Here is a 20,180-nt window from a genome sequence, read left to right on the forward strand (position 1 = left end):
TACATTTCCTCTAGAAACTCCAGATGTTTTCTTCAGTGTAAGACATTTGTTATGTTATTATTGACTCTAGAATTCCCCTTTGTAAAGAATGTATTTGTGTTCACTCTTGCTTGTCTGAGTTGGCCCTGAAATGGAGTATCTCGCTGTTCAGGATGTACCTGCTTCTCACTCTTTGACTATGAACATAGACATATGCCTAGAACAGGATATAATAATCTATATATATATATCTACTGTATATCTACGTATATCTATATCTATATATAGATATAGATATAGCTCTATATACTGTATATGTATATATAGGTATATATATATAGATCTATATATATATAATAATGCACAAAGAACACAAAAAATTCCTCTAAAAAAATCGTTTTGTATATTCAGTTCAATGTTCATGACAAGCTAATCATTTCATGATATTTTCTTCTTTTTTAGGTAACTATAACTATGACTGAATGACACAGCAATAATAGTCACAAATACTACTGTCAGAAAAAAAATCTTATCATGATGAGAAATTTATCACAATAAATGATACAATGAATGCCCCCTCCTAATACAAAACATTGCATCATTTGAAATGTTAAATGCTAACTCCATGCATAAGCCAGAGTTTCTGACAGAATAACCCTGAACAAAAATTCCACAGTTTCATCATGGTATGCACACAAACATTTTTAAAAATATGTGTAAAATGATGTAACTGCTTGTATTTTAATTAGCCAGAATGTATGAGTATGTAGCGGATGAGTATGTTCAGGTAGCTCGCTCTACCTGCTTAATAGAAATGGAGTTCAAAACTTGCCATTGTAGTTTTAAAACAACATTAACCAGTGCTGGGTGTTTCCAAAGAGCCAAATATGTTTGGTAAGTGAATGAAAAATGTTGTAACCTTATTTTACCTGGCTGACTGGCAGTACACAACAAGAGGTGGAAGGTGTTGCACCATGTTAGTCTTTGCACTACAAAGTTAAAAAAATCATCAGTCACTCCGACCACTTTTATATTCTAGGTGATTTTTTTTACAACCATCAATATCATAGCATCTCTACTGCAAACTGAGGGACATCTGATAGGACTGATAAACCTGTTTGTCATCTTGGTACTTTCCCAATGACCAGATCAGCACAGATTATATGGACTACAAGGATGCCTCTTGGAACACTGCCATTCTCACCAGGTCCTTCAGCCTAAACTAATTTACTACTTACTTCATCTAAGGCCCATCCTTCAATCAATTTGACAAATCCCCATTTTATTTGCAATATATTGTTTCTGTCTGTGTTTAAGTATTACTGGTCAGCGACAGGTAGAAAGTAGCCGTCCTTTATTAGTCAAAATATCAATGCTATACCTCTATTTTAAACTAAGTGTTAATTCTTTACTGTACTACTACATCAAGACATGCCATTTTCTCGCCTGTCACAAATGTCCAAAAACATTTTTCCCCTTTTTCTTGGATTTTCTCTGACTGTCATTTGTGCCCTGGCAGGCCCTTCTGCCCTTATCTGACAATCCTTCTTAGCTCACAAAGACGTTCAGAGAGAAAGTAGAGTGTAGAACGTGAGGGCATATCCTCACATTACCCTGCAGATGGCATGTGACAGCTCACTCAGTCTCGTGGCCCTGCTCATCCACCTCTTGGCAAGCAGGGCCTTTGTGGAATTAAAGGGAAGGAGAGTAGACTAACAAGCAATAGAGAATCACAAAAAAAGATCAATGATATCAAAGATAACTATAGTATGGTTCAAGAACTGGAAGGATGTGACCACAAGAAGACAAAAAATGTCCTCAAAACCCATTTATCCACTTTTCTGTCAACTTTGCTCTTTGATCTGTTTTTAAGATCATCAAACAAATTGCATTATTGGACAAATATAAACTGAGGAAATATAGACAAAAGTTTTCTAACAATGATTTAATTAAATGAAGGTAGAACACAGGGTGAAAATAGCTACCCAAACCAACCCGTCCCTATGTGAAAAAGTAATAGCCTTATAAAACTAATAACTGGATAGTGCCACAACAACAACTGCTGTCAACTGTTTACAGTAATTTGCAGTAAATATTTTACCTCAGCCTGAAATAATTTAGGCTCACTGTTTACTGAGTTATTTCTATTCGACCACATTGAAAAAGTCATGCAGTAGCATCTCAATCAGGTTGAAGAGACCACTACAAAATCTTTTCCAGAACCAGTCAAAGGTGTTGTGTTGTTTTTGGTCAGCAGTTATTTTAGGTATTCTCCTACTGGTGTTATTTTGCCTGGTCTGCCTTGTTTTTGAATAATGAAGACAACCCTAGATAAAGCAGGTGAGGTTTGCAGGGCATTAGATGTACTGGATTCTTTTGTGACCTTCTGAATAAGTCGTCAATGCATTATTGGATTATTTTGTTAAGACAGGCACTCCTGGGAATTACTGTCAAAGTGTTCTCCATTAATGGATAATTTCTCTCACTTTGGTTTGCAGGAGCCCAAAAGTCTTAGAAATGGATTTGTAACCCTGACTTATAGAAGTTGATGATTTTGTTTCTCTTAGTCTTGCTTTCCACACTGGGTCAGGTTGTTTTGGATGTCTTTATTTGCTTAATAAATTAAATTTGAATTTGAAAGCAGCTTTTTAAAATTTACTCTGGTGGTCCTTATATGAAATAAAATGTGATGATCTGAAAAATCTTAGTATGACAGAAAAAAAGCTAAATCAAATATCTGTAACAAGGCAAATAATTCTTAAAGATTATTTTCAATACCAATTCTATGCTTTTTATTTTTGTGATTTGGGTCAGTCATTATGTGTTTTATTCTTAAAAACTGGTTTCAATGCATGTACCAAACTACAGCAGTAATGCATCATATTAAGAGGATGGCTGAACACCTCCAGATGGTCTGATTAGCAAGTGAATGGTGACACAGTGAGAACGATGACCAAATGTCACTTTTTATGCAAATTGCTTGTTTACACAATCAGTGTACAGTAAATGCTTGCTCACAAATATAAAAAACTCACTGAAACAGATAAAATGTGAGAAATGAAATTATAAAATTAATTGAACTGATACAAGAAAGCTTTTCATCAGACAGCCAAAGCAAACAGAAAATATTCGAAAATTGAATGTTGTGAATTCCTGGTGAAGTCATGAGTATGAGACTCTTGATGGGATGCACAAGATGTTTCTGATGCATACGTACTCAAAGATAACACTCAGTTGCAGGAAGTTATTTTCTGGAACACGCCCACAATGATATGCGTGTGTCCTTGGATCATTTTTTACGACAGTAAAGTTTTGCACATTGATTCATTCATCCAGGCGAAGTAGTTGAACTTGTTCTGGAAGCACAGAGGGGAACTGTAATGAAGAAAAGCTTGGTTCATATAAACAAACCGATTTTACATTGAACATGTTGCAATGTGAAGCTCAACATTTTATCTTATTTTATTTAGCCAAGTCCCATCAAACACTGTCACCTGTGGTTAATGTCTTTCAAACAAAGACAGATTAAACACACACTACATACTACAAATCCAGATCTGATTCTTGGTTCTTTAGCTCGGTTTTGTCAGATCTCAGCTAGGAATCTTGGTTTTACTTTTGATAGCTGTTTAAAGCTAGATAAACAAGTTAGCTCTGTCGTTAAATTAAGTTTTTATCACCTACGGATTTTAGCAAAAGTTAAATCTTACTTTTGTTTTAAGGACTTTGAAGGACTTATCTATGCCTTCATTACAACTCGTTTGGATTATTGCAATTCTTTATATAGTGGCATGGATAAATCACAGATGCAGTGACTTCAAATGATCCAGAATGCAGCAGCACGGCTTCTTACAGGAACCAAGAGGCATGACCATATAAGGCCTGTACCGGCCTCTATACACTGGCTGCCGTCTTTTATCGAATAAATTTTAAGACTCTTTTATTAACTTATAAAGTTTTAAATGGGTTAGCCTCCCCTCCCACCCCATATCTTCCGTACCTTTTAAAATTTCAGTCCGTGCACAGAACCCTACTATCAAATAATCAGCTATTATTGACAGTTCCTCGAACTCGACTTAAGAGGAAAGGAGATCGGGCTTTTTCTGTTGTTGCTCCTACTTTAAGGAACAATTTACCTTTCCAGATTAGATCTGCCAACAGCCTGGATCATTTTAAAACGCTTCTCAAAATTCTTTTTTATTCTTTGGCATTTATTTGAAGTAGTGTTTTGATACTCTGTTTTTATCAGTTTGTGTTATTGTCGTTCTTGTACAGCACTTCGGTGCAGTTTTACACCCGTTTTTAAAGTGCTATATAAATATACTTGACATTGACGTTGACATCTTGTTCTAAGTTACAGTTTGTATTTCTGGTCTGATAACAAAGTTATTCAGGCCAGGTTGGTTTCTGGTCTGATGGCATCAGCTCCTGTCTCAACACTTGATTAGGAATTTCCTCCATTTTTAGTGTTAAGCTTTATTCCTGTTCTATATTCTAACAACTTATAATTTAACAATAAAGTCATGCAAATAAACAGCGGATGAGCATGTTCTCTTGAAATCTTACACCTCCATGGTAATATCAACAAACGATCGGAACAGGTTCAGGCTTGTGTAGCCCAATTTCTCGTACTGATCAAGACAATAATAACTTCCTTGAAACATATCTCTTACAGTACATTCTTCCACAAACTCTGAAAGTCATCTGTCAACACCCTTTGAATGCCTTTACATCTAAAAAAGCAAGCTCTGAAATCTTGTATTCTCTATGCTTTAATTAAGTTTTGATTTTGCTTCATCTTCTGATTTTAAAGTAGTCTTAGTATTGCATTATTTTATGCTTCTTACGACTCTCTTCCACTATTGTTTTCTAAATTTGCTCAGTTAAATGTTTTCATTTCAATATGTTTAGAGATAAAGGCAACCCACTTCCTGACTTTGGTTATGAATGTTTGCATATTTTTGGAATTACTTATTTTAGTAGCAACATTTTCTGTTTTGCAGAACGATATTAAAAATGCCACCCAAGGAGTTTTTAGGTTTTAGGTAAGTCAATACATTTTCAACCCACACCTTTCCCATCTAAATTTAGCCTAAAGAAAAATTTTAAAGTTTTCCTGTAAAGTTAGGTTGTTTCTCCACCACTGGCACATTTGCAGCAAACCAGCAATATTGAACAATATTGGTAGTGTTAAGACACTCATCCTGGCTCTGATTGATTGGGACTGGAAGCAGTGTATTTCTGGAGATGGCAGTAGGACCAGAATGAGGAAGTATCGATGTTTTATTTTTTTTTACAGCTTTTCTGTCTCGTATTATACTGTCAAGACATAGTGACAGCTTTTACTAATACATAAAAAACATATTTTTGTAAAAGTTACCTCCTTTAAGAGGGTGTAGAACATAGATAGAAACCCAACAACAATCCAAGGTAACTCGTTTTGAGATTCCTGTTGCTTACTTGTTCTGTGGTGTGTGATATTACATGTATTTAGATTTGGATATGTGCCCCAGGCAGTTTTCCTGTATATTATTTCTGTTTATTCCAGCCTTTTTTCCTTAGCTGCAGCACATTATTTTAATTATACATACCTGATCTACGCTTCAGCAATCAACCTCCACTATAAGTGCCAGTAACTACTGGACAAAGGCTTCTGCTATCAGGCGTGCTGCATTATTCTCATATTGCTTTGAGGTTTGATTTAAGTCTGTAAATTGCATTTATTTTTGTATTAAATAGCCATTCAGTATGAGATAGCCTCATTCCTGCTCGGATTTTTGCCCAAATTCAACATTTTAAAACAAATATTTTGTAAATATACACTAAAGATTATCAGTTCAAATACCTTAAAAAACTTGTGAAATTAAGCTGCAAAATTAGGTACTAACTGTACTAACAGAATCTACTCCTAATTGACAGGATTTGTGAACAAACACTCTCAAAGTTATTTGGGATGCAACTGGGTGATATTTTTTTTTAAAATTGTGAAGTGTTCAGGCTTCCCCCAAAGCTACCTCCCTCATTATACCCTGGTAATGAGCCATACTGCCCACGTCAAAAAGCCCAACTAACAGATGGATCTGTCAATGTGTCTCTCTTCTGCAAACAGATTGCCCCTTGTGTCAATCAAAACAAAAACAACTGTCTCCACGTAAATACCTTCACAGGAGTATCGCAGAAGTTGCCTGACTGAGCTTTGCTGGGCTTAAGGTACTAATGACAGCTGGGCAACCTTCTCCTCTCGTGCCATATGGAGTTAAAGTAGATTACAACAACTCAGTGATTTGCGTTGACTTTTGTTGTTTTTAGTTTTTGAAGCACACACCCTTTGCCCTCTCTGTTCAGATACACTAATGGTTTTTAAAAACAAGTAGCAGTTTTCTAATTTAATGATTTGTATACTTAGTGTAACAAGTGTGGGTTAAGAAATGTTAAATGAAAGGACAAATTAATTTTAAAATGACTGCTAAGAGCAGGTCATCATTAGTTGCAGTCATTTATAACTAAAAAATAGTCAAAATGAAATATGCATAGTCTTGTTGTTAAGGTTATTAATGCTGTTATTATGCCCTTGTATTTAGTTCATTAACCAAGTGTACTTCAATTAGTCATAGTAGCAGGTTACGATGACATTTTGCTAGTGAAATGTCTGGAAAGCACTCCCTTAATTTACTAGCAATAATATTTCTTGCAACGTGATCCAGCCTGTGTAACGGGTACTAAGTGGCCAAAGTCTGGGACCTAAAACCACTCAGTTTTAAGGCAGTTTAGAAGTGATATCTTTATACAGCACAGGTGTAGAATCAGACCACAGTTAAGTTACAAAATAAAGGAAGCTAAAATTAAAATATACTGAAAGCATTGGGAAAAAGGACACAGACATTGTCCTTCTGAAGCATCAAAACATGCATAGCTACTACCATCCAAATAAAACAAAAGATAATTGAAAAATATTAAGAAAAAAATAGAATACTTAAAAGTTGCTTTCCTTGCATATATTTAAAAACATAGACTATAGGAAATATGAAATAAATAAAAAATACTAATTTTAGAGAGTTCAATTTATTAGTCAAATATAATCTCACAACATTTTTTCTGCTGCTGAACCCACTCACTCCTGTAAAGATGCACGTGCAGGCGCAAAAAACGCCCCTAGCAACAAATCTTTACATCCTAGCAACCACAAACGCTTAGAGAGCAGCACGATGGAAAACGGTCAAATTAGCCCAACAACAAAAATATTTAGTCCATCTTAAACTACCAACAACTAACAGAACAACATGCAACTTTGAAATAACAACTTAACTATGAAAAATGCATACTAAAACACATTGAGAACTATAAATAAGAAGCGTCTATATGCCAGCTTACTTACATGGAAAAACACCGTCTTCTCAAACGGTGAGTGAAGACTCGACTGAGCGTGAAGAGAAACGTTTTCCATGAGGTTTAACAACAGAGACGAGTCCTGCAGAGAGCCGTGACAGCAGCCAGATGGACGTGAAAGGAGATGAGAAAGCTTTCTGCTCTCCGCTAACAACATCTCCTGATCCTTCTCGCCTTTACGTCTGACGTCACTCAGAACGCCGGGCTCCATAGCAGTATTCTGTTAATTTACTAATTTTGTTGCGTGCGGTTAAAAAACTAAATGAAATAGTTTTTTTTACTTGTTATCACTGTAATAAAGCATACAACACAGTCTGGCAAAAAAAAAAAAAAAAAAACTTAAATAAATTAAACTGATACGTTGTTTTCTTTCTCCTTTTTCCCCTGTACAAACGCCACTTACCGTTATAATGAGTGTCAAGAAGAAAAAAAGTAATCACAAACTTCTAATTAGTAGAGTACGCAGCAAGCATAGAGCAAAGGTGTGAATGAGTCAGATGAGCTAAAGCGAATCATCTAGTGGCAGCATCATGTTGTGGGGTCATAAACCAAGGACAGGGGAGCTAGTGTTGTTCTGAAGTTGGATGGAGTTAAGCACATGGAAGTGAATACAAATAGTTGCCAATATCTTAAAAATTTTTAATTTGTAAAATGAAAAATTATATAAACCTAACCTGGCTAAAATGTGTTCTGAGTAATTTATTTGTATTAGTCTGAGAGCAGAAAAGACCATCATTAATCCAAAATAACCAAATAGACCAGTGCATCAAAAGTAATGTTTTGGCTATAGTGTCTCAGTGTTCTTTTAACTTAAGTTGATGAATGTCACACAGTGGATGTGGAACTGTGAATCAAAAAGAGAGCAAAAAGAATAAAAACGCCAAAAATAACCGTATTGGAGTATTTCAGCTTTCTTCATATTTGAAATCATTTAATATCTAAAGCAAAAACTATTATGTGGCTTTACAATGGAATAGTTGGATGCACCAGTTTGCCTTGCAGCAAGAAGGTCCTTGCTTTGTATCAGGGTTCATTCTGCATGGAGTTTGCATGTTCTCCTCATGCATATAACATTTGGACAATTAAACTTTTCCTTCATTTATTCAGTTATTTTCCTTATTCTTGATTCACTGGTAAAGCTTTATGTTTAATTCATTTTACATTAATCTGTGCTGCTCTATGCAGCAGACTCTGAAGAAAGGATTCTGTTGGTGTCAGCCATCTCACCGGACATTTATCACACTGAATATATGTTAGTAGAACATGTACAATATGGTTTAAGCAAATTAAGCCCCGATTTTATCTCTGTGACTACAAAGCTCGAGCATTTCACTGTAAAATGAAAACATTTGAATGACCTTTGATGATATAGTGGTATATAACTGTATCAGTACTCCTACTGATAATATAACAGGAAGGTGGTTAGAAGATTTGCAAACAGTATGTTGAATTCAGTGCATCAGTGTAGAGCTGTGTCTTTGTGTTGCATGTAAAGATAGAATGATAATAATGCAATTCACAGTAGCTTTGAATCAAGTGAAGATCAACTTTTAATTCAGCTAAGCGTGGAGCTGAAAGCACAGTGTCAGTTCCCACTTAAAATCTGAATGTCAATGTGGGAAAATGTAAGGCCTGCTCACAGAAAAATTAACAAAAATAAAAATGATTTGTAAATGGAGTTTCATCCTTTCATGGAGTTCATGAGTTGCAGGAATATTTAAATAATTCCAGGAACTGTCTTGCATGTTATTAACATTTTGTCTGACTTACGAGTTTGCTAATGATCAGGGACAGATTATCTTTAAACAATGCATACATATGTCTGATTCACACTGAGATTAATGTTTCTTTAATGTGATTATATTAAAAAAAACATAATTTATTTTTTAGTCATGAGAGATTTATGACTCAAGTCAAGAATTGCAGTTGACAAATGCTGATGTTGGATAAAGGTGAGACCACTAGACTATTGTCTATTAGAACACAAATAGAATAGACAAAATGTAAAATATTCTGAACCTGGGTGTTCATTACCTCACACAAAAATAATATCCACTGAGATGTGTTTCTATTTGAGTCAGAGTATTGTGCCCTGGAATCTGTTTCACTTCTTCAATGAGTATACCACTCATCATGGAAACATGTTCATGCACCTGTGATGACTGTTGGGCAGACTTCTCATTCCTAACATACTCCAAAGCTCACAGTGACTCTTCAGTACCTCCTAGACATTGTGACGTTTTGCAGCTGTTAGGTGGAAAGAGATTCCTCCTGGACAGATAAATTCCCTCTGACATCCTGTTTTTGTTGTCACAGCCTTCTCACAGAGGGTCTTGTTAGCTACAGTTCATGTATGTGTGTGTTTGAGATAGGCATACAAAAAAATAACTCAACAAGTAAAGATCACAGAAGGCCAGAAAAGCATCCCACTCTTTTCCTGCCATTGTTTCATCCCACTGACCCTCAAGAGGTTCCTTTTTGCTACGCCTCCTGAAAATCTATATGGCAAGCCAGTTCAGCATACAATAACACGACAATGGTATTCCTAATGACCATTTTAGATATCAAAAATGAAATTGTTCCCAAAATATATTAGTTATTTCCAGTCAGAATTCCAGGTACCCCTGCTTCAGTGTTTTAAGTTAAATTCAAAACAATTTCAGATACCCTGGATAGTATTTCCTGTACTCAAAATCAATATTTCAGGCACCTAACATGTTGCTTGGCTTTAAATACCAATGAAAACATCTGAAAAATATGTTCATTTTGAATATCTAACTTATGATATGTAGACATACAAAATGGAAATTTCTTCTGATAAATTTAACAAATCAAATGTCCTTGATATCTGAAACTTCACAAGTTTGGTGCCCCTTCACCAAACTTGTGAAGGGGCATGTAGCACATGACAACTCATCCCAACCTCCTTTTATTTCATCTTACTAAAGGAAATATTTATCTCACATGCACTCATGACAGCTACATTTCAGTTTATTTTTCTCGTAAAGTATTATAAAAATACTCAAATCTCACACATAATGTGATTTAGTTGGGCATTATTTCTTTGCTCAGAAAAGCCTTTCTTTTTACTAATATATTATGATGTAGCTTGCCATAGATTTCAGCTTGCATTCCCTCCTACGACAGCTGTGTGTTGCCATGGAAGTGGAGAACATGCCTGCAGATGATCGCATCCCCTGCAGGGAGGCACTTCTGTAAGATGGAATACAGAAATCCCACATTGAATACATAATGGTTTCAATGTGGGATTGAAACCATTAAGAAAACAACAAGGAGAGATTAAGTGTGTGGGGTCACACTTAATCTCCTGGTTAACCTCTTGGTTGATAATGTGTAGCTTTATTGTTGCAGCTCACTGGTTTACATCTGTGTATGCACTGGAATGTTCTGACATGTGTCATCATAAAACCAAGATGTCAGCTGACTGAAAACCTACCTGAAATATTCAGTTCAACCTGTGCTCATAGTCAGGCTCTTTAACAGTCAAGTTCTAAAACTCAATAAATCACCAATATGTCACAATCAGGAAAACAGTGGGTCATTTGCAGTGCTGCAAAATTGCCACTGCTCGATTATGTGTGCTTAAAGTTGGATTTTTAAATTCCTTAAACTCTTCAGTTTTGCACCAGTCAATCCAGGAAATGGTCCAGACATCTGTCATCTTGCTCACTCTGTCTCATGTGATTATTGCATGTTTATGGTTGGAAAATATTTTTTGAAGACTGTAACAAACTGACAACAGGAAATAAACGTTACTTTTTGTTCGGAAATATGAATTACTCATCACTGCCTCACTGTAAATTGCAGAGCAGAAATAAATGCATCCAGGCAAAATCTCTAACAGCTTATCATTCACTTTGGATTCTTCTGAAGCTGAAAGTTTACAAGCAAGAGGTTTACCAGGAGAAGGGTGCTTACATAAATATGCACACAATAGATGTTATTCAAGTTGTGCAAGCAATCCTTGCTATATTTGACTAAATCTTTTTTCAGTCAGAGTAATATCCTGCAATGAGATTAACCCTGATTTGAATTGGGCACAAAGTGCATTGGTGGGATGTGACCTCAGCAGCTCGGGGTATGTTGACATTTGAAAAAGGGAATTATATGATTTCACAGTGATGTAGAAAAGAATAATGAACCAGTCCAATAGAAGTTTAGACTGCTTCTATGAAGTCATGAGATCCCATTAGTACACAGTGAGTTCCTCTCTGAAACCTTATTTTCTTTTTATTTTAAGGTGAAATCTTTAACTACATGTTGCAAGATAATACATACGAGGGGGAGAACACCTAAAACCATGTATTTTAAGACATGGTTGCAAGGTAAAACAGAAAATGTTTTTGAAAGATGATTTATTGACATTTTTCTGAAAATAGGAAATACATCAACACTTCTCCTTCATTTAGCTGCTCCTAAAATTACAAAGATTTGAATTCGATAAACAATTTTTATGCTCTAATGTTTTTCGACTTCACAGGCTGTGAATACAATTCATATTAAACGTGGCTCATGCTGAAGTAAAAGCTAAATGTGATCATTTAGCTTTTTTTTTTTTTTAGCATTTAGCTGCTTGCATTGATGCCACAGTCTGCTATATATTCTAATTTCTAGGTTGTTTCTTTTGTCCAACAGCTTACTCAAGTGGCAGCTCAGTGGTTGCTAGGCAAAAACTGGGCGACACACTGTAATAATCAGTACAACTTTACAATTTTTGTTACTGTGTTGTAACGTCACACTTGCGCCCTCTTCTGTCTCAGTGTGTATCCTGCAGTTGATATCTAACCCCTGGTTTGTAATTTTTATTAAAAAAAAGAAAAAGAAAAAAGAAAGGGCCTCAAATGTTAGTATCGCCAGATCAGACAGAAAAAACAATAGCATTATTTGCATCACACTTTAAAATGACATGAACAGACGACCTGGGTCGAGTTTTATAAAGCAAACAAACAAAATGTAAAATTTTCTGCGTGTAATTTCACCATAACTCCAGCAGAGAGAGTCATTCCCTCACTTTGTGCTGGTGACAGTGTATATAAAGATAGGTTAAACCCCCCCCCCACACACACACCCACACACACATATACATCATATACATATATGTGTGTGCATAATGTGCATGTATATGCATATATATATATTCCAGCAAGAACAAAAGTAACTCTTGACTACAGTGAAAATGGCACACTGAAAGCACTGCATTTTGGAGAACGTCAAACTCTCTGACTCTGGTGTTTGTTTTTTGTTTGTAATAAAAACAAACACATATATATATATATATATATATATATATATATATATATATATATATATATATATATATATATATATATATTAAAAGCCAGTTGGATAAACTAAAGAACTCATAGCGAGCATTTTCCACTTTATGAAGACAACTTTTTTCTATAAAATAATTTCTCTCTTTCAAGCTCAGAAGCGGGGGAAGTTGCTCAAAGCTTTATTGAGCTTTGGAACAACCCAAACTCCATCTAAAGTTTGATATTATTCTAAAAGATAATTCAGGGCACAAACTTTTGAAAGTGTATTGCTACATTTTTGAACACTGAAGTAAAAAGTGGATAATCTTAGTAGTCTGCAAATACTTTTGATATTAATGATCAAAATCTGTTCATGATGATATATTTAAGTTACTGTATTATCTGCATAGGAAGCACAGGAAAAATGGAAGGCTGGTGTTAGTAAGAAAAAAAACATCACAGCATAATCTGGTTTACAGTAAAATATTTCTAAGGAGAATAAAACTAAAATATTCTCCAGAGATGCAATGTTGTTCCTCGCAGCGTGACACGTGGTACATAGATAATCACTGCCTCTGCAATACGATGAAGAGGCACTGAAACGCTCTTTAAGTGGCAGAATCTGAATGCGGCACACTGAATACATATAGCCTGCAGGTAGTGAAGAAGAGCAATTCTCCAGCTGTGCTGCTCATTTGAAGTTTAAGCTTTTTTATTGTTATACAGTCTTATATCTACCTGCATGTCTATCTTTGTATGCCAACAACATACTGATGTTTCTAGAGAAAATGCTCACAGTATAGTGTAATACTGAGATCTCTGTGCTCAGGAAAATATACAGAATGTTTTTAATAAAATTATTTTTGACAGCTAGATGAATCAAAGTATTAAAGTCAATTACTGTGCAGCATTACAGGAAATAAATTCATTACGTTTTCTCCACATTAATTGATAAATTGATAAAGTTTTAATTCAGAGATGTGCAGTTCATAGAGTAAACTGCATGTATATCTAAATAATTATAAAATCAACTCCAAAACAGCAACATCATAAAGCAAATGCCTTTTTACACTTTCATAAACATTTGCTCACAACCACATCCTTCTTACTACTAAACATACTTGCATAAATACATAGAAATACAGATATATGTATTTAAGATAATTTGTGTATACAAAATGTACAGTATATACCTCTATATTCAGATATCTACATACTGAAACTTATTGTACATATAAACTCCAGAGGACAGTTAACTGAAGTTTATCCACCTGCCTGTAAAGTGAATATTGCGTTTTTGTCACGAGTTTTGAATTGGGTCATATTTGAGCATGGCTGATGATTCTAGGCTCCATATCATTATTTTATTTCATATACAGAAATTTTTCAAGTTTACATGGAGAAAAGTCTTTTTAGAAAATATCTCTCCCTGGAGAAGTTTCACATTTTCATTCTCTATGAACAAATAATATTCTAACATTTACAAGGAAGATATTTTTCGTTGCTTTGATGATTATTGCTGCAGATTATTCTATGAATTTTACTGTACATATCTGGATAATTTGAATCTCAGTTTATTCTTTTTTCCATTCAGGCTATTTTTGTTTCTTTGGGTATTGTTGTCCTTTATTTGTTGCAGGGTTTTGTTTTTTCATTTATTACTGATTAGGACTTTTTAAAAAAAGTTTATTTTGATTTTGATGAAACTTTTGCCTGGATAAATAATAAATATAACCAAAAGAGAAATCAAATATTCTCCAGGCACATTCAGTTTGGCACATTCACAGTTAAATGTTGAAAGCCTCTCTACTAAAATAAACAAAAAAAACAAAAACTCTTCTGCCTGCAGAAAATAGTCCCCCCATTGGAGCTAAATGACAAAGTGTAGCCATTTGCAGCTGTCAAATTTGCATCGTGACAGCTCAGACACTAATGTGCTCTTAAAGTATATAAAGCAGAAAAGTGCTTTCTCACATAAAACAGAAGCTGTTATGTTTATTATGATTAACTTAGTTGTTTATTTTGATTGTTGTGCAGAACTGGGCACAAAAATCTTGTTGGTACAACCTGCATTTTAGGTTGTAATGAATTACGAAGTGCAACATTTTACCTATATTTTCAAATTAAAATCAGTTTTCTTATGTTTGGTTACATGACCTGGCTAACTGATGAGAAAATATACACAGTCTATATCATGTTTGTACATGCCTTTATATTCTAAACAAATCCATAAGAATAAGGTTAGTAAAACATGGAGGTGATTGCTGGTCATCAATTACACCTGATCCAATCAAGCTCACACAGCCCATATCTGAGGAGGCTGCCTAGTTTGTTTTTTCATTATGAAAATGAATTTTGTTATTTGTCTTTTCTTTTCTTGCCTTTTCCTTTTTTCCTTTTCCAGCTTTATGAATAAGTTCAAAATACAAAGTCACGGTTTACAGTCGTATGATTTGCTTTTGGTGGATGGTGCTGGAAAACAGCAGAGGTACAGTGCCAACATTTTCATAATGCATAATCAAGTGTAAATACACAGATATATGCATTCAGGATTTGTACATAATAAAATAAAATATCATTCATAACTTTTTGAATGAAGCTATGAATGATAATACAAATACACTGTTAAAAATTGCAAAACAAAAAAAAACCCACCTTGAAAACAAACAAACAAAAAACCAAAAACTTAGATTTCTCCCAGGCTGTGTAGTTTTGATTCCGATGGGCCTCAGCCTCTTAGCAGTTGGGAGAAGATCAAGCAGCTCTTCCCATATAGTGGGGGGTCAACCTAAGTCTTTCTTTGCTGTCATAAAGTCTTAGTTACAAGTCCCATAAGAAAGGCAGATTGGATCCAGCTGAACTACATGGAGCATCCTTTTGTCTTTGACATTTGCAGCAGTAGACTCGACAGTGATAGATGAGGATGGGATGGACTCGATGAAAAAAGCGCACAATAATTTTATTTTTCAGGTGGAATTTGTAGCAGCTTCAGAAAATACATCCTCTGGTGTGCTTTTTTTTTCCTCTTTTTTTGGACAAAGGGACTGAAGTCCAAAGATGAAGTCCTGAATGATCCCAGTATTCAACAGTCTCCAGTGAGGAGTTCCTGACAAAGGTAGAATCATAAGGATCTAAGTTCTTCTTAAATTATCAGTTACTTTCACTTGTTGACTACATAAAGCTCCAGATTGTGCCAACCTTCATATGTAGGCAGACTTATTCCCACCTGACAAGAACTTTAGGTGAAACATCAGTGAAATTCAGGCATTTAAATAACTAGAAGTGCTTGTATTCAGCAAGGGTCTCAAAGTCCAGTCCCCAGGAGCTGGTGTCTTGCAGCTACTGAATGTGTCTGTGCCACAACATAACTAAATCGAGTAATTAGAGCACCTGCAGGAACCCATAGAACTGGACTGCATGATGTGGAAGTAATTTAGTCATCTGATTCTGGTGTATTGGACCAGGATCACATTTAAAAGTTACAGGACACAGACCCTTGGCGACTGGATTTTGAGACCTGGGTTAAGTATTAAGTAACCAGGATTGAGAGAAATGAGTAAATGGTTTTCAATGCAGTTAAATCTAACATAAATATTTTCACAGAAAAACTTTGTGACTCCATGCACAAAGTGGGAATTAGGTGGGACTAATTAATAGATAGAGATAAGCTGTGAAGATTGGGGAACTGAAATAAAAAACAGAGAATCTGAAGAAAAATAAACACACAGAAAGCAGAAAAGATAAGTAGAATGTAATTTAACAAAACAATGACTTAAACTATTAAAACTAAACAAACAGCAAATATACTCAAAAACAATTTTGATTCTAGACCTATGCTAATAAAATACTTCAATACTGTAGTCTATAAAACTGCATGTGGGAAGATACACTGAATATTCATATTCCTTTATTTAATCAGGTAAACCCCGTTGAGATCTAGATCTCATTTTCAAGAGGGACCTGAGCAAAAATTTGCAATACATAGCAACCTGGTTACAAGATATTGATTCCTGGATCAAAATATTTATTAAAGAAGAAAAAAAGCTGAGGTCTCTCAATAAAGGGAGCTTTTAGTGCTGCGTAGTGAAAACAGAAAAGCGGCCATTTGTTCACTTGGTATGTAAGACATGCCGTATGCCATAGTCAGGGGTCTCAAACTCCAGTCCTCGAGGGCCGCAGTCCTGCAACTTTTAGATGTGCCTCTGCTGCACCACACCTGAACAGAATAATTAAGTCATTAAGGCTCTGGAAAACTGATCTACACAAGGAGGAGATCATTAAGTCATTTCATTCCAGTGTTTTGTACCTGTGGCACATCTAAAAACTGCAGGACTGCGGCCCTCGAGGACTGGAGTTTGAGACCCCTGCCATAGATGATGACGCCTTAACATTTTCAATCAGCAACATATTACACTAAACCAGGACCAATGCCCATTTGGAAAAAAGGGAATTGTAAATGCATGTCAGTACTGTAGTTTATAGGCCATCCATCCATCACATTGCTCACCAATAAACTTTGTGCAGAAAAATCAATAGAAATTGTTGGCATCAAAATGTTAAGCAGTGCAATGCATAAATACCAATGCTTAGTCAAATTAATTTATATTATAGCATTAAAAATAAAACATTAGTTTGAGGAAACTGCTTTAGAGTTGAGCCAAATAAAAGGTGATGTAAACACTGCCTAATATTAGGTGGATAGTTTAAACAAGTTTAAGTCCCAACCACTTACTATTGCAAAAAATTGACTTCATACATGTGCTGAGATGAGACTACACCACTGGACCTGCAGTCAATCTATAATAAATAATCAATAGGGCCACAAAAAAAGCTATTAGGACAATGGAAACCTCTTCAAACTCTGTAGTGTTGAATTATAAACTAATCTGAAACAATTAAACTTAATTAGGCTCCTGATCTCCCAAATCACAGTAATTCCATGTTGCTTCAATGAAAATCTCAAGTTCCCTTTGTGTGAAATCGTGTCAAGGCACTGAAACCTCAGACTTCTCTTTGCTTTAGAAGAAGCAGGTTGAAGTAAGTGGGAGCACCTTTAAAATGAGCAGCGTGCTCAAATGTAGTTTACATAAGGAATGATGGTCTCAGTGATTGATGTGTAGTTGATCTTAAAAAGATAAAGGAAGAAAAGAGCCTGCATCATCTTCATGGGGTCGTTAGTACCTTTATGCTTTTCCACGACAACTACTTGAGCTCATACATTTTGGTACTTGGAGGCTACAAAGGCTGACAGAAAGACTGAAGAGTGGAATTTTTACAGATGTGTATCATAGAATTAAAGTTAAAGTTATCACATAATTAAAGTTAATTAATTAAAGTTAATCTCTCATAAAAAGCCCCTGAAACAGAAGTTCTGCAGCATTGTGGCAACTTTTTATCTCAGTCCTCTCTTTGTTCACCTGAGTGTTGAATATATTCCCGTTTAAAAGCTCATTTCATAACTTTGTGGTGATTTTGATCAAGCACGTGAGCAGGAGCAAAATCAGCCAACCTTAAGATTTAAGGAGAGATTATTATTTCTTAAAAATAATTACTTTCTTTCTGGGAAGATAGAAATGAGTCTGATCATTGGAGTGAAATGATCAGTTAATCATAGGATGTTGATTAAAAAAAATGGGGAGAAGCAATACCAGGAAGGTAACTAGTTTGAAAAATTAGCACATGATGTATTTATACCCATTATTCCCACTTTTCTCCAATTATTCTGATGTTTGTGTGGTGGTGTCCACTGGTGTTTGAGCAAAACAAGGCAAAGTTATATGACTTCTGTTTAGGATTTAAAAATCTCAAATAAATATCTTCTACTTCAAATCTTTATGCTGACATAAACAAAATATTTCATGCTCCTGGAGAGAAGTGGGCCAAGTGCAAATCCATGAAATATGTAGGAAGTAAAGTCTTGAACCTGCAGACCACTTCCAACTGCTCTGGGACCTTGGGAATTGGGTTTAGGAGGAGATGGTAAACACATATGAACAATTATGTTACTCCATCAATTGTTATAGCTGACCTATATACACCTTAACTCACACAGTGAGGGACGGGAGAACTTTTTTTGTTATTTTTTCTGTGTGCTGAATAAAATGCTCATGTTTAATTTTCTGAGACTGAGATTCATAGATATCTGACATTGTGGAGTCGTCCTTCAAAGTCTTTTTAGGACCTTCATTTAGTCCTCAGACAGACACTTCTGATATATTCGTCTCTACAGAGCTGCATGAAGTCACTAAATGATTAATAATCAAGAGAGAAAGGGAGGAAGAGGCCAGTTATGCCGCCTCAGAGAGTATAAAAATTTTATTGTTTGTAGATCAAAGATCATTCTTTCCAATGAAAACTTCATCTTAGCAGAAGGTAGGTCTGGAGTGTTAAGCCTTGGAGTATTATCAGATGGACTTACTGTAAGAAATTTACAGCAGAAATGAAAGAAAATTAAACTACGCCATCTGAAGTTTTTGCAGCATATCTGTGATTTTATCTGCCTACTTTGTAAAATGACAATGAAATAAGTACATTTACTATACCCTCAAAGCATCTTTAAATAAAAAACACAGCTGAGCAATATATGATTTTTATATGTGATCCACAGCCTTAGACTGATGAGTGTTTGATGTATTACCAGTAAGAGAATGTAAATGGGGAGAAAATCCATTTAAAATAAAATACTTATAAAGGAAAATACATATGTAAGTAGAAGAACAGTTCTAAAAGTGGGAGAACATTTCCCAATACTAAAAATTGCCCTATTTTCCTTTACAACAACCAGTTTGATGCATTTAATTGTCAAATTTCGTTTGATGGTAAATCGTCTTTAAGAAAAATAAAATGAAAGCAACAACAGAATTGCAAACTTTATACCGGCACATCAAACTGAAAGCAGTTTGATTTCCCAACAATCGTAACAGCTGCATCCTGCTATCTGTGGCATACCATGGAGGAGTTAATCAGAGAGTTCTCCAGCCAGTTACTTATTAAAATGTTTTGCAACAGTCTTGGCTTCGAGCTAACGTTGTTTTGTTCTCATATGCTCCACTTGAACTTAAAGTCAGAGCATATAAGTTAATAGTTGGAAAAACACCTTGAACACCTCCCAAATGATGACATTCCAACATCCCCCAGTCCCCAAATGTATCTATATGATGCTACGCTGTTTCCTATCTTGATAGATATACAGATGTTTTTGAAAAGTACATGGTTTGAGTAGCTATATTTGAGGAAATTCCATAATCCACACATTTCTAAACTGTCTGAGGCTCTAATGTATCTGTTGTCAGTTTTTTTTGTTTGTAAAATTTCTGTCAAATTTTGTATTAAAACAGATCATCATTATTTCAGGTTTTTTAAACTTTATATGCAGCCACACCCTACTCATCTACAGTCTGATAACTTTAAGTGCAAAAGAGATTAAATCACCCATGTATTTTTGACAGCCTTCTGTGGTAAGACATGGAGTATCTCCTGCAGTCAAAGTAATATTTTATAATATTTATTTGGATCACATTTTTCAGGCTTTGTTTATTA

The 20,180-nt window shown here is 35.1% G+C and overlaps 1 protein-coding gene across 2 annotated transcripts in view; it reads right to left on the reverse strand.

Moving 5' to 3' along the window:
* The window catches only part of arhgap40 (Rho GTPase activating protein 40), a 28,576-nt gene extending 21,065 nt beyond the window's left edge, over positions 1-7,511 (reverse strand). The window contains exons 1-2 of one of the 2 annotated variants that reach the window (XM_032549896.1): positions 7,355-7,499; positions 3,197-3,335 (exon numbers count right to left, since the gene is read on the reverse strand). The gene's annotated coding sequence lies outside the window, so the exon portion shown is untranslated. Of the gene's footprint in view, positions 1-3,196; positions 3,336-7,354 lie in introns of both variants that reach the window. The other variant, XM_032549897.1, reaches the window with a different exon arrangement.
* Between the last annotated feature and the right edge of the window lie 12,669 nt (positions 7,512-20,180).

Source organism: Xiphophorus hellerii, chromosome 20 (genome assembly GCF_003331165.1).
Source record: "Xiphophorus hellerii strain 12219 chromosome 20, Xiphophorus_hellerii-4.1, whole genome shotgun sequence".
Classification (NCBI taxonomy): domain Eukaryota; kingdom Metazoa; phylum Chordata; class Actinopteri; order Cyprinodontiformes; family Poeciliidae; genus Xiphophorus; species Xiphophorus hellerii.